We start from the raw sequence: 20,302 nt of genomic DNA on the forward strand, positions 1-20,302 counted from the left end.
TAAGATCTTTCCTGGCTAATCTGTCTTCAGCCCGATGAATAGCTGAATGTAGGGGTAGACCCTACAGACTTGTTTGTCTTACTTGATCGATCCATCTTGTTGGGGACCATCTTGTTGGGGACCAAACCAAATCAAACCAAACCAAACCTCTACATCTTTTTCCTTGGACATCACCAGTTATAATAGTTTTTTTCTATATTATTGGCCGGACTTGGTGTCCAAAGTACTCGAGGATGCAGCAGTCTACACAGATGTTTTCGCAACTTCAGAAGACACAGGTATAGGCATCTTCTCAGAGGAACTAGACATCCGACGATCTTTAAGGCTATCGAATGGCTGTAATCAGGACCGTATCTAGACCAAAATTTCGGGGGGGTTTGGCTTGGAAGGGGGTACAAAACCTGCTAGGAAAAAAGCATAATAAAAAATCGCTTTGGGTTACACTCAAATCTTAATTGAAAATAAAATTTTAAAAAGTAACAGGTAAAATTATTAATTTTAAAGGATAAACTGGTCTTTTCCCTGGAAAAACGATTGGCTACCTCTTCGATATCGATATTTATTTCTCTATGTACGCTTAATAGGGCAAGTCCTGTCAATCGCTCCTGACCTGTAGAGTTACGTAGAAAGTCCTTCAATCGTCTTATGCCACATAATTAATTTATGCACATGCGGCATTTAGCGAACTCCGAGCGCTCGTGATCGGACTTCGCCTTTCCATCCACACATGATGGATCTGATAGCAACAATATAGAGACGAGCGCTCGTTCTCGTCGCCGATCGAGTCGCCGAACTCCGACTTCCTCATCCACACACATAGGAAATCGGCGAAGCCCCGATCGGAGATCGCCGAATACCGCATGTGCGGTTGCGGCATTAGGGTTGAAAAAGACCTTTCTGGTGTAGCTGTTGACACTGGTAGAGTTGCTAGGATCATTAATAAAATGTATATATTTGGAAATATACACTGGTTACACTCCGATTATCGTTTCGATGGCGTTTTTAGGTCGGTCGACTGCAGGTAGCTGCTTCCATTTTTGCCGCCACAAGTCTAGTTCTGCCGCTAAAGTGTCATAGTCCAAGAATTCTTTGTCTAATAGCAGAACAATAACAAACGTTAATCACGTTAATAACCTGCAAAACACACAACATTCAAAATCTTGTCCTTGTCAAACTTTTGTTGTTTTAAACACTTGAATGTTGAAAGTCGAAAGTCGAAAATGACATTTGCTTTCAAAGTGGAAAAGTGAGGTTAGGGTGTATAATGTATATTCATTAATGACTAAAGAATACAAGGACAAATAGCACCCGAGACCAAACTGTGACCATTCTTCCAAACAGTGCCGTGGCACATATTTTACTTAACATTGCCGCTTGAAGGGATATTTATATTTTTGATATTATATGTTTTCACTACGCCTATGGTGTATCGGGTAGTATCATACTAATTAATTACGAAAAACGTATTAAATTGTTGACAAAAAGGTACATAACTAGTATCGACGTATAGTACATATCAAGTACATATGATATCAGAAAAATAATTATCGAATTCAATAAAAAAATCTAAAAGGTGTAGGGGACTGTTTATTTCCCTATAAAACGTAACTTCTGGCTCTTTCTTATCATTGCGCCTTTTACACTTGAAAGCTGAACAAATTACCATTGTAATAAAGTTTATACAAAGTTCACTACACACAACCAACTATTAAAAATCGCTAAAATTGTCGCTGATGACCAGCTGATGATGTCGTTATGTCTAAAATGTTGGCGTCTAAGGTCACAAATTCTGCTGCAGCCCGTATATGGACGTTACATGTCCTGGTATTCTTTAGTCATTGATATTCATCCATCTTCTTCTTCTTCTTTTTTGTTTCGTTCTTACTTACTTAATGATCATTACTTTTTAAAAATTTTCGGTCATAATTTCGGGGGGGGGTTTGAACCCCCAAAACACCCCCCCAGATACGGCCCTGGCTGTAATGTTCTACAAGCAGATGTTTACGCCATAAAGGAAGCGGCTAGTTGTATACGAGAGAAAATTGCTGATAGACCAATAGGGGATATCGTGATATACTCTGACAGCTTGGCCGCTTTAAGAAGCATCATCATGCAATCAGTGAGATCGATAACTGTGATGGAATGCCGAGAAGCACTGTCCTGGCTGCCTCAGGGCGGGGCTACTCTGTGCTGGGTGCCAGGCCACAGCAATGTTGTGAGCAATCAGGAAGCAGACTCGCCAAAGACGAGACCAGGGGAGAGGCCGTGGCAGATGACTCACCACTTGTGACGATCAACACACTGAAGGAAGGTATAGGAACTGCCATCAAAGGCCCAAGCAGCAAGAGACGTGGCAACACCGTCAGGACCGCGCTACGGCGCGAAGACTATGGCCAGTGGTAGTACGCATAATTGTACGTGTTGTCACTGGAAACTGCCCCACGGGGGTAAACCTCGTCAGATGTACCACCGTCCGGCACTGGAATATCGACGCTTAGGGTAAGGTATTTTGGAGGGACTAGAGCACTGAAAAAAAGGATCTCTCAGTCGAAATGAATATGACTTTGACCCAAAAGATTGGCGCTTTTCAATAGGGCCAAGAACGACGTTTCTTTGCCCAAAGCATTAACTATCTTTTCATAAGCTTTAAAAAATTACTTTAGAGAATAGAAGAATCTGTCTGTCCAAAGTATTTCACTCTTGACCCAAAATGAATATGCAAAGAAGTTCTTGCTACAAGAACAATAGTCTCTTTGATTCATGCAAAAATTCTTGATTGAAAAGGGACATTTCTTGATTAAAGAGACATTTTTCTTAAACCAATAGCGAATACTATTGACTCAACTAAAATTTATTTTGATCTAAGAGAAGTATATACATCATATATAGGCATATTACGAGGTATATTATTTTCTGATAAATTTAGGTTTTCCTGGTCTGTAGTAAGTAAAGTGATATTATTTTTCTCGATAGTAGTTATTTCTGCTTCTTCACTCCTTGGTATTTTTTGGTTAATCACTCTACAAATTACAAAACAATTTTACATCACGATTAATCAAAGTAAAGCAAATAAATTATTAAAATTATAAGCTTTGGTCACATTTTGAATTTTGTACTACGACGCACGACGACCTGAAATTTTAAAATTTGTGTAATTATTTGCATAAAAAATCGATACCTATATTCTTATTCTATCTATAGTCACGCATGCATTATCTAAACAGGTGCATTAGGTAAATGTCTCTTACCTTCAAATAGGTATAGCGAATAAATGCTCGAATTTGCATTTTTTCAGAAACTCCTTTAAAGAATCCATATATCCTAAAATTTGTCCATAAAAAATGACAAATGCATGTTAATAACTAATAACGATCACAAATTTGTTATACGATATGCGTTTAAAAAGCAAATTATGCGAAATTCCAAGCAACAAAACCCGTGCCTACTATGATGTGCGACCTATGAAATGCGACGTACGACTGATCGGACTGCCGACTGATTGTATATACCGTCCTTCGTCATCGTCTTTGCGTGTCGTTATTATTTTTCATCAAAAAAGTATTTAGCTATTGGAAAAATGGCCATGTTTCTTGAATGAAGTACTTCCTAGCGTATTTTTCTTATTATCTTAAAACAAAGTAACTTGGTTGAATGAAAATAGATTCAAGAGAAATTTTCTAATTTTTCAAGAGTTTTCTTGAGTTAAGAGAGTTTTTCTTCAGGCAAAATATTTTCTTTTGCGCTAAAATAAATTCTCTTGCCACTAATTTTTTTTTCAAGAACGATGACGACTTTAGTTCAAGTCTATCTTTTTTATCAGTGAGGAAGCAGCAGAACATCAGCGACATCGGGAACTTTGCAAAGAGCTGGAAGTGCTTTAACGCAAAGAGAGAATGAGAGGAAGGTTTGGTACAACAATACAGAGGTATCGCAATGGGCTCAAGGCCTCCGGGTGAGGGATCAAACATGATCCCAAACCCCAGCAACCTAACCTAACCTAACCTAACTCGAGGATGCGTTTCAGACAGATTGCCGACAGTCGGATGCTTATGTTGTGCTCATTAATATTTATTGATATATTAGTTCTTCTAGCTGTCCAAGGTATTCTCAGCATGCGTCTCTAGCACCACATTTCAAAGCTGTCCATCATGCGCCTTTCCGATGCTTTGATGGTCCAGGATTCGACTCCATAAAGAAATATTGAGAAGGCAATTGTATACTGTAATATTGTAATAATTTTATAATGAGTTGGCAATTGCACAGTAGCATAATTACAAAAGCATAATCTACCATCTCGATTACTAAGTATATATAAACTGTGCCCTTAAAAGTAAAGTTTTTTAATTAGAATAGAATATCATATCGTGCAATTTTCAAGTCATGATAATTATTAGAGAAATGACGATGACGATATAACAATTTATAACAAAATTCAAAACAATATTAAAGAAATTTGACTAGCATTAAGTCATAAATTTTGAATTATCGTATAAAGTCAGATAATATCAAATAGATTAATTCTAGTTTTCTAACAATTTGTGTTTCCGACTTTCGTTATAACCTAAATATCAACTTCAAAAGTGTTCAATTCGTGATTTTACCATTGTTTATTTAAAATCATGTTTTTGTCAATTTTACACATATTTTATTTTTTATTTCGAAAACTATAGGAAATAGGTATAGGTTAGTATAACAAAAAAATTATGAGAAATATTTATATATTTTTGTTCAGGTATTCACATCGTTCTCGTTAAAATAATTCAGTGACCGGTGTCGCTCGCAAGAAGACGCTAGACGACTTCTTCACAGAGATCGTGAGCACCCCGGTACAAAAACGGTTAAATTGGACTTAACCGACGGGAAAGTACCGGAGCTTTATTTTCGGTCAAAAGAACCCGAGGTACTCCACGAGCTTATTAAAGTAATACGTGCATTCTTGGTATGCATCTCGTATCACTTATGACAATGCATTCTTTGCTCTTGGTAGTTACTGGTTTTAAACAGAATTATTGAAAGATATATCTTATAAAGGTTAAAAACGTGTCTTTGTTTTGTAATAATAAATCAATTTTAAAGCTAGTTGATAATCGTGTGATAAAATGGTTCCTTATTATATTCATAATAGTACTTGATCATTCCTTATCCTTACCACTACAACTCTTCTTTATAATAGTAATATGTTTCTTTCGTTTTTTAATAGGTATGTACCCAGTTGATATAACTGAATAGAAAAATCTGATCTGTTTTATACTGCCATAGATTTAGGAAGAACAGATATCACATTGTGCATTTTAACCCGATCAAACAATCGGAGGTTGACTACGTACTGTAAAAACCAACTGAGATAGAGAAGGCGACATTGCCACATTTCAAATTTGCGCTTATCTACTTAGTTTGATTTGCAGAAAAGTTGACTTTAAAACCTTCACTGGATATCAATAAATCCGAATTTCTTAAGTAAATTAATAGTTTATTTTTAAAGAAGCATGCGTAATAATATGTTATTAACCAGAGGATATGCGTTACTATTAAAGGACATGTTTACTGTTTAATGTGCTGAAACGTCTAGAACTATTGGCAACGTCGCTGCTAGTCTTCCAGAATGAAAATGAGCCGTCCGTTCCACCACCCCTCGCGACGGCCCTTGGTCCGTTATAGCGTACTACGTTTAGCTTACGGTGTGTTTAAAGTCGGAATCAAGTCCGAAGTGAACTTTTCAGTGTTTTTCAGTAGTTTTTGTTTTTGTTTAACGTACTTTTGAATCTGCGAATTTTTAATATGGTACGACAGTGTCAAGTGTGTGGAAAAATAAGCTCAAATTACCCGAATTTGTCTTTTCACAGGTAGGTACAAATTTCCGCCGTAATTGTACAGAGGCGTCCCACAAGGGAGCCCCTTACAATTAAAATAATTTCTAATTATATTTGTTGAATTTTGATTTATATTTTCAAAAAAACACAATTTTCTCATTAAATATTGATTTTAGGTATAGGAAGTTATTAATAATACAAGATTAAACAACTATTACACAGTACTTCACAGGAAGCTATCGATTGCGAACTAACTAAATCGTTACTAATTACTAATTTTGAAAAGTTCTTTTTAAGATCAAAAAAGGTAAAACTAAAACCTAAACTATCACTTGAGATTAAACGGGAAGTTCTAAATAATGTTGCCTATTCTAAACAAGAAAAATTTATTTATAAGTTTTATATATATACTCCAGGGTTGTCGCAACTAACGTCGCATCCCCACGCCTAACCGCCACCTGTTACGATCAAGAACATCTTCCTCTTTCAAGTTACGGTCCTCCATTGCCCTTATAAGTTTTATAACATCTCTAAATAAATTTGTGTACGAAAAGAATATTTCTGTTTGCTGTAGGTAATTTTCTCAGGGAAAATACGTAAATAAAAATGACTTTTTAAGTCTAAAAGACAAGGACAAGTTATTCCAAAAAAGGACTGTCCTTTTCAAAAAAGGACTGTCCTTTTCAAAAAAGGACAGGTGGCAAACCTAGGTATTTCTGGAATGGAAATTTAATGGCAAATCTACAACTTTAGTTTGAAAATATGTTCCGGCCACCTATGTTTACAAAAATTACTAAAATGTGCTTTACCAGTGCCTCCATATTCTGAAAAAAAAAATTGAAAGAAAAGTTACCAACCACAAACCTAATATAGAACTGTTTGAGAAACTTGAGTCGCCCTGTAAATATTCAAAAGTAACTGAAAGTTTATATAGAAGTAACTGAAAGTTTAAATTGAAAATCGACGTTGGAGCGATTTTCGAAAACTACCTACTAACGTTTCAACATAAGTATATATGGGATATTAATTATATTATTATATTAGACCTTATAACAAAACTGATCTGACGAAAAAGTGTTAATGTAGTATATTAATATGGAGTAAAAATTTTACTAATTACTTTACTAATTAAATTCCTTCCAAAAAACGATACGCCACTGGCCTTTAGAACAATCCAAATGCGCCTAGTTGCCGGGGTCGGAAATTTTAGACTTCTCTGTCTCTTCTGTCCTTGTTTGACACATTGGAATGTTTGATACACTTCCAACGAGTATTTATGAATGATATGTTCGGTCTATCTTTATAATGTCTTTGTATACTGCCAATATTTTTTTGCCATTTTCATTTTTATTTTTGGGAATATCGCTTCAGATGATTTTAGTTTTCTTATGTATTTGCCAATTGAATTCATTTGGAAATAAATCAATTAAAGTCAAGGATTACAATATCGTCTGCGAATCGTGGGTGTCTCAGGGTTAGGTTTCCCAGGAAAGAACTTTTAGGAAAAGTTTCTGGGAACGTTCCGGGAAACGTTCTCTGAAATTGGGAATGTAAGGGAATAATCAATAGAAACCAAATTTTGTGTTTTAATTTTAAATAAACAAACTGAAAATTGTAAAATAACAAAAGAACAGAGAAGAATTTTTTCTAGAAGTTCAAAAAATTTCCTGACTTGGATCCAAAAAATCTCGTTATCGAGTAAAATATTTTTGTCTTCTTTCAAAAGAATATTCAAGACATCTTCGCTAACTGCAAGAACTTGTAAGGTGTTTTTACAACTAAGCAGTGATTCTAAGCAATGTGTATGGCTAGCCCATCTAGTTGTGACAGGCTAGTATCACAAATAGTACCAGATTAGTATTTAAGTTTTTTGTTGAAATGGGTTAAAAGACTATGAATTAACAATAAATATGTTTTTGGATACTCTCCCAATCCTAAGAAAAAGTTCCCGAAACGTTCCATGGGAATGGGAACATTCCCCAGGAAACGTTTCCATCGGCACATCACTACTACACACCATCGTAGGAAAAGCAGAACGGCATATCGGCGTATCGATCTCCAGCAATTCTATTGGCTGAAATTTTTGGCACATGCATTTTTTTAAAGAAAAATACATCTGAAATTTTTTTTGAAAATTTGGAATTTGTTGAGTTTTTTCAATTTTTAGATAAAAAACATAATTTCTTGATAATATGGCAACATAGGTAGTAGTTTAAGTTTACACGAAAGAAAACCCAGAAAAGATCCAGTGATTCTCAAAATTTAAGCAAAAAATTTCTTTTTTTGGAAATTTTCAAAGTAAAACAACTCGGTTATTTTGGACTTGAAAAACGGTAAAGAGAAAATATGTTTCTTTTTTTGAAATCTATCAGCCCTGAAAATATTTGCACTTATTGAAAACTCACCCTGTATAAATGTCATGGACAAAAAAAATAAAACATATTAACAGTTAATATGTTTACAGTTATTAACTAGTACCAGATTCTACTTAATACTTTATACGAGTTGCTTTAATAATAACACTTTGATAAAATTAAATAAAATTTAATATAATTTGACAAACTATCTATCACCAGAAATGTTATTAACAGCATCGGCATAAAATATGAAAAAATAACGAAGAAGGAAATTATATTTTTTCAAACTACAAATTGTCATTAACTTGGTTTTCCTTGAGACTGTACCTTGCGAAAACGATTAGAACATTCTTGAGATTGTTACTAAGTTTTGGAATTTTTGGTTTAGCATAGATAAGATTGTTGCTTAATTGTACTGTTTTGCATGGTTTCTTGAAAATAAATTATTGCATGATTTATGGCAAGGTTTCGTTGTGCTTTACCTTATTATTTATAGATAACAGTTAAAAATAGAGACACATTATAGTTTTTTGCGTCAATGTGAAAGCCAACGTCAGTCCGGAAAAAGTATTTCTCTTCCGTGTATGTAAATCAAGTTATCGTTTGTTAAAATAGAAATTTTATTTTATCTATTAATGGTGGATTCCCTTCATAATCCTTAGTAATGGATATTTATTCATTTCTATGAAGTTCGAATTCATGCTAGCATATGGATACCTAGGATAAAATCTTTGTGTTTGTGGGCCGGACTAAGTCTTTGGCAGGCCAAGCCTTCGGCGGACTAAGCCTATCACAGGCCAAGTCCGCGGACTTACTTTAGTGATAAAAAATACTATATAAGTAACAAAAAAATTGATAAGGAAAATACATTTATTTTACTGTCAATGTCTACAGCTGACTGATCATAAGAAAATTGATTAATATAATATATTATATTTTTATACTATATTTATATTCGGAAATAAAATATATGACCTTTCTTTGGTTAATCCTATTTGGAAAGTTTCAGAAATAGCTCTAAAATCCAAGAATTTTTCGAACCCAATACAACATAAATCACGGGGAGTTAAAATTGATTTCTAACACGGTTGGGATGCCGTTTCCATTGATAGATGAACGTAATGCATTGCCTAATGTAGTTTAAAGATTTTTCAGTACAAAAGCTAAACTATATTTAGTTTCAGATACAATATATACCTACAGGGTGATGCACGGTCATGGTACGTTTATTAAAATTGTTTTTCAACGATACATCTTCCTATATCTAGGTACTACCTATTCACAACCTGCTCCATATGTGGAAATTATTTTTAGTGTTTCAGTGTTGCCGCTTCATATTAAAAGTGGTAGCATTTTTGTTATTTTAAATGGAACTCTAACTGTATAAGTAATATCTCTAATATCTCTAACAGTTTTTCAGTTAAAAAATAAAATATGTAAAACTGACAAAAAGGTGATCTTGAATAAGCTTTGGTTAAATCATAAATTCGGTATATTGAATACTGAAATTTGGTTTATAGGTTATATATATCTCTAACAGAAAATCCATATATATATATATATATATATATATATATATATATATATATATATATATATATATATATATATATATATATATTTATATGATTGGATATCAAACAGGAAGATAAAAAAATATTTTTGTTCGTTATAAAATTGCCCAAATTCTTGTTTTTTTTTAAATTTAAGCATATGTATATTATAAAAAAACCAAACAAATAGAATTGCTTTTCAACAATATATCATGTTCCTATACTTTCTGGTTTCTTCAATAAAGCCATTTAAAAGATAATCATTATATATGTTAGGTTAGGATAGTTTTCAAACTAGCCAGCTATTTTGCAAAAAGCGTTGTTATTTTGTTGGTTAGGTGTCAGTTTGTGTTGCTGGTTGTGCTGTTTTTTTTGCAAAATAGCCGGCTAGTTTAAAAACTAGCCAAGTATCCATTTTAGCCGTAACATATACATATTATAACTTAATTATAAATTTGAGAAGTTGTCAAACGTTTTTAAAAATGGATACTTGGCTAGTTTAAAAACTAGCCAAGTATCCATTTTAGCCGTAACATATACATATTATAACTTAATTATAAATTTGAGAAGTTGTCAAACGGCGCCTTCTTAGCGATAAACTTACAATAAGTCGATAGTCTTGATTCGAAGTTCTCGTACGAAGGCTCCTGGACGTCTAGCATATGAACTTGTCTAGAGGAAGCGACTGTACTTTTCACACTTAAATCTGTTAGCGACATAATTTTGATCTTCATAAGATTATGAAGATTGAAGATATTGAAGGTTCAATTATAGTAACTATAGCGAATACAACTGCTGGACTTAAAACCATCTCTTCTAGAGTAACTACTTAACAACCAACAGAAAATAACAATATGATTTTTCAATAACAGTGATAATACATAAATCTTAAAATATATTTCATAGGTTTGTTGACTGGGACCAAAAGCACGGCATGGTTTTAATGCAAAATTACGAAAAAATGTCAGTGTCTTCTTCAAAAGCGAATATCTCCAAAAAAATAAAGCTATCGAGATGAACCAACAAATAAACTATCGATAAAAAATTCACCTAGATGATAAAATGGTTTTCAATTCCTTGCTTTTTTTTAACATATTCCACAATGTGTTCTAAACTTTCGCCAAAGTAACAACATTTTTCCTCGTATAATTCGCAGATGAGAACTTTCATTTTTCATTTAGAAAGACATACTAAGAAGTCAAATAATTTTGTTACAATTTGCTTAAAAGATCATCAAAATCGGTCCAGAAGAACGCAATAGATAAAATTTTAAAAAATACATCAAAATTTTAAGGTGCCTGTTTTCGTGCCGGTGAATGTGCACACAACCAAACTTATATGGAATCACTCTTTATTTCTGACTAAATTTCTTGCAAGGATAAAAATTGGTATATGACTTTAAGATAAAACTTTTTGTTGTAAATAAACATGATAATAAAGAATAAACGACTGCTGCGATTTATATTCTTTTGAATTTTGTGTTCAGTAGTAAAATCACGATTGTCCGGTAATTTTCATTCAATCCAAAAAAAAATAAAAATGCCTTATGTTGGATTAACAGATGTACAGAGGGGGAGAATTATTGCTCTTACCAAACAAGGAATGCTCCAGAGAGACGTAGCAGAGATAGTAGGCGTTTCCCAGGGTGTTGTGTCGAAAACATATGCAAGGTACTTGGAATTAGGAACACACAAGGATAGGCCCAGACAAAGTCGTCATAGAGCCACAAATGAACAACAAGACCGTCTTTATGCTAAATTGCTAGAATAAATCCCAATGTTTCTCATCGAGAGCTACAAAGACAACTTATGGCAGCTACAAGTGTGAACGTTTCAGTTGAAACCATAAGAAAAAAACTTCGTGCACGAGGGTTTTACAGTAGGAGAGAGTTACGGATCCCACAGTTATCTCGACAAAATAAAATTGACCGGCTAAATTGATGCCTTCAACATCAAAACTGGACAACTGAGAATTGGCAAAATGTTCTTTTCTCGGATAAGACCAGAATTGATCTAAGATCAGATAACCATCGAATTCGGGTTCTCAGAGCTCCAGGAAGACGGGCGAGACTTCAGGCTGCCAAATCTGTACCAAGATATAAAGGAGGAACTGTAATGTTCTGGGTAGGTATTATACTGGGAGCAAAAACTCCATTGTTACCACTTTAACAAATTTTAACGGGTCGGAGATATGCTGATTTGGTCCTAGAACCAATCGTTAGTCTTTGGAGAGCTGCAATTCGGTGATAATTTTAACTTCATGTACGATAGTGCACCTTCCCATACCAGCAGAGTGACTAGAGAATGTCTTGTAACGGAAGGTGTCATAGTTTTGGACTGGTCTGCCTATTTACCAGATCTAAACCCTATCAAACACTTGTGGGACTAGCTCAAAAGAAGGGTTAGAGCTCGTCGAAACAATTCAGGAAATCTCTCACAGCTTATTAATGCAGCATTACCAGAATAGGAAAACATACCCCAAGACAACGTGGATAATTTAATAACAAGCATGCTAGCGTGGATAGAAGCTTGCGTAAGGGCTAAAGGTGGCAACAAGGAATATTGAAATTATCAATTTTCTTTTTGTTTATGCTTTTTGGCCATTAAAATTTTCAACCTTAATTTCGTTTCAGAAACCATACCATTTTGTTTATTTTGGGAACTGATTATTTTTTTTAATTGTTATATGGATTATTTTTCATTAAAAGTCATTGATATGGACTGAGTTTTATTCATAAACATTAAATTTTCATACATCTCAAAAATTATGAAAAATAATAGATGATTCCATATAAGTTTGGTTATGTGTATATCAACCGAATTTAAATTTAAAACAAAAGTATCAAAAATAACTCTAGAATTCCCTGAATTTGAAATTGATTAGCTAATAGAAATTAAATTGGGAGAAATGATAGAATAACAATATCGTAAACATATTTTGATGACTAACCACACAAAAGTTCTGAAAGAGGGGGACCGTTTAAGAAGACTATGTACTATGTAATGGATTGAGCGGTAATAAGAAGATAATGAATAAGATAGAATGGCAGATAATAGTGAACATACAAAAATATTCTACCAGCAATATTTATTTGCAAAAAATTAAGGTAGTTGAATCTAATCTTCAAAATAGCCATTTGTTTTGAAAAACTTGCTCTGAAAAAAGTTTTTAAACATAATATTTAAATTTTTAACCTACCTAATACAATAAATGCAATCAAATCATTGCCTCGTCGGCCATGAGAATGGCACAACCGTAATTGAATCATCGCTCTTCTGTTCGGTTCTCGTGAAGGACAGCACAGTACCATTGTCGATGACGTGCAAAGTAGCGTGAGACAGGAATTCGACGGGTTCCAAAGGCACCGACCGCGCCTCAGGACTCCTTCCTTATCTACGATTGTTAAATCATCATTTATTATTTCTGGTAATCAGACCTTTCGGCTGGCGTAAGTCGACTTGACGGCCCCATCTGCCTATGATCGAACGCAAGCAGATATCGATATCGCTAGCAAACGGTGTTGTAACAAATTGTCGTCGGGGTCGACGTCTTAATGTAATGCGAACCATTTATTAGGTGGTTCTTAATGATGAAGGCGCATTGGTAAAGGACAAGAGAAACGGCAAGGTCAGTTTGATGCACTTGTTTTATTAATATATGAGTGATGATAACTTTTTTATGACCGCTTAAAGAATACTCTTCATAAAATAATTTTCTGCAAATTATACAGGGTGTTTCAAAAAACATGTGTTATCTCTCGTGGGGAGATTCCTCATAGTAAATAAGATTTATTTTTCATATCAATCTAACTACTTTAGCATGTACATTAATCCATCTGGATTAATGTGCATTTCGGAAGTTCAGAAAACATTTTGAGAGTAAGCCCATCAGTCCCAGATGAGGATTTGTTTTTAATACTTTTAATTGTATCTACGGAGCTCATCTAATGCTTCGGGCGTGAAGAAGAAACTGTAAATTCTCATTTGCTTTAGGGAGATATGAAAGTGAATCATGGGAAGTAGTTATGGTGTTATAGAGTATAGAGTTGGGCAAATTTTGAGGTGCACTTCGTATTCTTATGGTTTGATTTGGTTTGGGGGCCAACAAATCTGATGGAGAGATTGACGAGGGCACAGATTGGCGAAAAGGTTCATAGTAGAACATTCGCCAAAATTCACGGCAGACCTGATAAGATAGAAAAACAGTGAAAGCTGTAGTCGGTCTACTAACATTCTTTCAACTAGGCAATGTTAGGCCATTAACAAAGAGCTGGCTGTATGGAGGGTACAGTCTGTATGAAAAGGATAGGACTGAGGAATCTAACCTAAGTAGCTGAAGAAGACCACAATAGATCTGAAAAGGTCGGAATAGAAAACCTCCGGCCAACAGCCACATGGAAGATTATAATCTAGTCTCCTTATGGTTAGTTGGATATTCATCGGGATTAGTTATATCCTTAATATTTTTAACAATACCGAGACTCGTACGTTTGAAGATATCTAAATACACTTATTTCCTTTGCTCTGCGTAGGAGATATAGTATCCTATATAAATACACTTATTTCACAACTACTACTCTCTGATATTTCAGAATGGCGAGATGGGTTTTTATTGGGGAGTTCTAAGAACAATTATATTTAGACATAAATAGGACCACTAGATAAAAGTCATACAATCTCTGAAGCAAACTTTTCTGTATACGACATAAAATATAGACACACTTAAAAGTGTTTAATATTAACAGTCCCAATTAATCTTCCACCCCACCGCAAGTAACACAATACACCCTTGTTATACAGTCGAGTCGTACTCGGAAAAAAATAAGGCAGCACCTAATAATAGAAACAATTCGAAAGACAAAACGATGTTTTTGTTTTTCTCCTGACAATATCGTACCGCTTAAATGGGAGTCGGATTCAGCGGTACCCTGGGGAACGCCAAACGTGCCGAAGACGCACATGTGCCCTAGCGTCTTGCCCGTTGATGACACTAAATCATCGGAAAAACGGAAGCGAACCGCCTCCGTGTCTAAGCAGCTGTCTTAGTGCCTTTCGGAAGAAGTGTTCGGTGGCAAAGGGCAAACGAGATGCGTGGATTCGGATGGGGTAACAGGAACTTGTTTATTTATATTGTAACGCGAAAAATTTCGAAGCATCAGCCGTGTTGTTTGTGCTGAGGATTAAAAATGTTATGGAGATATCGTAACGTGCTAATTTTCTGGAGGATAGTGCCACGTGATTGATCGAAAGGGATGTTCAGAGTAGGCGTAGAAATAACATTTCAATACGTGTTTTATTATGTACAAACAACTTCATCAGTGACTCACTCGCCATCACCAAATTCTAAGGTACTTCTAGATGTGTTACAAACTTCAAATTTTGAATTTTAGTTAGCTTTAAGCTTATAATGGAAGGAAAAAATAAAAAATCTCGAAATATCCTTATGGGTCAAAAATTAGCTTTCTATATAGTCGCAACGGTAACCGACTTTCCGGTGATGGTTATAGGAGGACCGGTGATAGGATTGTTTTGAAAATTTGGATTTTTATATAAAGGCACTTACTCCATCTATCTATATAGTTACAGTGTTGCCGGATCATTGAAACATGGAACATCATCAATTGAACTCCCAGTATATTATTACATTTTTGGAATCTACTCTCATATCTCATAATTTTTCTATTATACTTATCTATACCTATCTCTTATAGTTTTGGAGATATAAAATATGTGTAAAATTGACAAAAAAATAATTTTGAATAAGCGTGGTAAAATCATGAAAGAAATAAGATCCCATCAAAAACATAGAATGTAAAAAAATGCCAAATCTCACAACACAATTCTTCCACTATAAAAAGTCAGTCCGTTTATTTCATTTAGCCTCTCTTTAAGCACCTATTCAACAATTTTGTTATAAATTGTTAATGTCAATAATTTTAGTCATCTTTATTTCTATAATAATTTTAATGACTTGGCAATTGCACGTACAGATATTCTATACTAATTAAAAAACTTTATTCTTAAGTGCATTGTTTAGATTTACTTAGTAATCGAAATAGTAGATTATTCTTTTATAATTATGGTACCGTGCAATTGCCAAGTCATTATAATTATTACAGAAATAAAGATGACTAATATTAATACTAACAATTTATAACATTGGCATTTTTTTTACATTCTATATTTTTGATGGGATTGGTTTGACTGAAATAATACACATGCATGGTAAAGACTTAAAAGTGCAGTATCAGCAGTATCAACACCTTAATCAGAATAACAAGCAAAGTTATATAGCAAGTTTTAACAAGTCGTAAAAATGTTAAAGTTAAAGTAAGACATCAAGAAAACCTCGACCAATTGTCCAGTACAACCTGCCCATTGTTCCTTACAGCTTATTACGGTAGGTAAAATACGATCCGCCACCAAAATAACCATTGTCCTCCAATCGTTCCTCTTAATCTCTGCGTCTAATCGCGAATCGATCGACAACCCAAAATCCCGATCTTCGTAAAATCGCGATTTTATTTCCCAATAAAAGCGTCAAAGAGCAAGCGAGAGCGCAATGCCGACCCTCGCAGCATTTATAAACTTGTTTAAACGGCGGCGCGGCGGTACCAAGGACGCCACCGCATCGGTACCTACCTAGATGGTACCGAGATAACGTCGCCGACGACGTACTATGGGCCGATTGAAAAAAATCCGGACATAAATTATTTTTACTTTATTTTCTTTACTATAGATGGAGGAGTCCCCATTCAGTCAGCATACTTCCCCTCTACAAGTTATTAAAATTTATATGTTACGGACAAAGATGTAAAACCGCCCTTTAGCCGGTCTTCCACCGGTCAATATTGTATATGGTATATGTCCACTTAGGTTGGACAATATTGAAAAGCTGCAGAAAAATTATCGATTTAACAACTTTACGCCTTTACGCGGGCATTGGCGTTAATATGGTACTTATGTTTTTTTGTGCCTACTGGCATTCTAAGAGTCTAGCATCTAGCAGTAAGTGACTATACTGATGACACAAAGTTGCAAATGAGTTTTGATTGCTTTGTTTTGACCATTTTGTTTTCGTGATTCTCTGTTTTTCAACTTTAAAACGAATTTGATTGCTTTGAATGTCTTGATTTTAAAATTTAATGTCAAAGTCAAGGTTCAAAGGGCAGTAATATTGAGGAAATGTTAGCTGTTATATTTTTGTTGCGCTGCTGATAGCTGTTATATTTAAACTTTTTTCAGCATTATGTGGCCAATCACGTTTTTGCCCTCACAATAACTAATAAAAGCAAACAAGAGAGTAACATTTTCAACATTGACTGTAATTTATGGTCATTTTTGAAAAGTCCGGGCTATGACGATATTATCGAATTAAATTGGAAACTGACGTTATTGGTCGGATGTTATCCCCGTAAATGCTCTATACCGTGCTGGCAACTGTTACTTTTGGGTCGGCATTTACATGTGTGGAAGTAAATCGCATAGGGAACTTATTAAGTCGGAGTGAGAGAAATGCGACCGACCGACGCGACGCGCGACTGTGTGCTGTTGCGGCGTTGCCGATACGCCTTTCCCTATCAAGTATAATATATTTATTTTTATATTCCGTTCTTTCCTTGGCTCTACTTAGCCAGGTGGCAATAGAATTTTCGTTTCTTTTGTCCTGCGACTTATTGGGATATTTCTGCAGCACCTAAAAAACAACCTTAACGTTAGTCTTTAGGTTTATAATACAATTTATAATACACAACTAGAACTTACGTATTATAACTCTGGCAAGAGGTGATATACGGAAACTCTTGTTTCTTCCTCCTTCCCAACCAACAATACTGACTGGCCAATTGATTTGTTATGTTCATCATAAGACATCGTTTGACGAATTGATATATTATTGATAATAAATGTTATTTCCCTTTATTTTTGATAAATCTCTAACCTATAAGAATGAAACGTTAAAATCAGATATGCTTCAAATATTCTAATGGTTTTAGCAGTTGTTTTTTATGTTTGTTAATTTTTGGTGTATCCATAATATTCAAATGTCAAATTATATGAGGGGCGATCAGACAAAATCAGATAAATCCATTTTTGGGCAAAAATGAGTTAGACATTGATTCCTATTTCCTTTAGTGAGATAAATCCAGTGGCGGAGTCAGATTCAAGCCAAACTCTAGAAATCCTATTTAAAATCGACCCCAAAGTAAGGCTAATCAAGCAAAACCAGATAAATCCACAAAATAAAATTGCGTATGAATGATTCAGGCAAAAGCAGATAAATCCGTTTACAAGTATAGTAGATATTTAAAAAACATGGCGAAAGTACAATGTCATCAGAATTTTAGAATGGCATTTTTAAATGAAACACCTCAACTGATTCAGCACGAAAGGAAGTTCCAGCGGTATTAGAGGAAATTCCTTTAACGCAATCTCTTCCCGAGAAAAAGAAAAAATCCCTAGCTCATCTGATGGCTCAACAAATTGGTCCAAACTGGAAAGATGATGAGAGCTTGGCGTGATACGAAAATAATATATTGCTTGAAACCGTTGATGGTACTGCCGAAACAGAAGACGAACAAGATAAAGATCAAGGCGAGCCTTGTGATTGCCTGGAAGATGACGTAGGAATGCACGTTTAAGTTTAAATTTTTGAAGTCTTTGTAAATTTAGAAAATAAAGGTTCGAAAACAATTTTTTTTTTAATTCGATAGTAAAAAGTTTTGCAAAAACACTGAACTAAAACAAAGTAAGTAAGTAAAGTTTAATTTACGGCACATGGACTTCGTCTAGCATCTCATCCTATAGTCAAGCAGCATTAAAAGCGATCAACTCCGTATCCATCAATTCGAAGTTGGTCAAAGAATTTCTAGAGAAGCTGAACAAATTAGGCAAAGAAAATAAAGTATTCCTGCTCTGGGTGCCAGTCCACTAAGGGACCACCAAGAAGCAATGAAAAAGCAAACGATCTAACTAGAAAAGGAGCTGCTCGGAAAACAACTTAACCGAAGAACTTTGAAGACTTCATCCGTCACCTGGAATTGGGAGGTCTAAAATACTCGAAGGGGTTTTTCAGAACTTATGACCGAGAAAAATTAAAGATTTTCCTTGATTTAAGTAAGGACAATCTTCGGAACAATCTTCGTCACAGTGTTTTTAACAGGACACTTCTCAGTGAACACCTTAGTAGATTGAAGCTAAGAAACCACGGAAAACAACGGTGAAGGTATATTCTGTGGGGAAAATGGGGAAACACTAAAACACTTTATTTCTGACTGCGCCGAGAGACAACCATTCGTGCCATAAACTTTGGTATGACTGATATCGGAAATAGAGAATTAACTTCTATAAAACCGTATGATGAGTTATTACTAAAAAATGGGGGACACAATAGATCTATAAGGTTACGGTCATTAACTTCCTCTCCCATACATTCTACAATCTAGATTCTTCTTGGACACATTGTAAGGTTTCCTTGGACTCGGTCTTATTAGCAGAAATATTGTCGTAAAATTTTCTTTCCGGTACATGTCCTTCGTCTACCATCTAAATCTAAAGCTACGATGAGACAAACTTATCCAAAAAAATATTTTTTGGCCGTGTTTCTTGAAATCCGCCCGTGTTTGCTCGCGAGGAGAAAGAGACAATACCGCGACCGTTGATGGGACACAAGAGGGAGCGAGCGGAGGCCGCGGCGATCTACGGGGGCCATCTCGTTCCGATAATTTATTTCGGTGTCGAACGGACCGGGTATCGAAGTAAACGAATCCCTTATCGCTATTTATTATGCCGATTGTCGGGACGGTCGGCCCCGATTGTGGTCCGTGTGAAGCTCTTTTAATTCGGCATCGTCAGGATCGGGGTAGATGGGACCGATCGGATAGCAGTGTTGTTATTTTTTAAGTCGTTTTGAGGTACACGAGCGGGTATATAAAGGTACCGATTAGATTTTTTATGATAACCATTCCTCGTACTGATGAAAATTACACAGATTAATTCTAGATTGTGTGGGAGGGGGAAAGTTAATCACCGTGACCTTATAGACCTATTGTGTCTTCGTTTCTTGAGATATAGCTTATCATGCAGTCTCAGTGCTTTGACCATAGACAGTATCTGAGACTGTTTTACAAAGATTAATTCTATATAAGTCGTAACAAAGTCTATGGCATGAATGGTTGTTGTCTCGGCATTATCGATACATTCATCGATCTAACAAAAGCCTTCTACTCTGTGAACAGAGATACACTTTGGGCAATTATTACAAAGTTCGGAGTACCCAACAAATTTCTTACAGTGTGTGAAAGCCTCCATAACAAAAACCAGTCAAGAGTGTCACCATCATGGATCACTGAGCGATCCCTTCCTAACAAATACAGGAGTTATGCAGGGATTTGTCTTAGCACCTCTCCTATTCAACATATTCATGGCAGTGTTGTCCATTATAGTGGACGGAAAACTGCAGGAAAGAGGATTGGGCATTAGATACGCAGATACGACGGCGCGGGGGTCTGTTCAACGTAAAAGGACTTGGGTCTTAAATTGTCCAATCGACAAAACCAAAATCATGTGCACTCCCCCGGAAGATC

The sequence above is a fragment of the Sitophilus oryzae genome, unplaced genomic scaffold (genome assembly GCF_002938485.1).
Source record: "Sitophilus oryzae breed Bouriz unplaced genomic scaffold, Soryzae_2.0 scaffold_1869_pilon_pilon, whole genome shotgun sequence".
In the NCBI taxonomy this organism is placed as follows: domain Eukaryota; kingdom Metazoa; phylum Arthropoda; class Insecta; order Coleoptera; family Curculionidae; genus Sitophilus; species Sitophilus oryzae.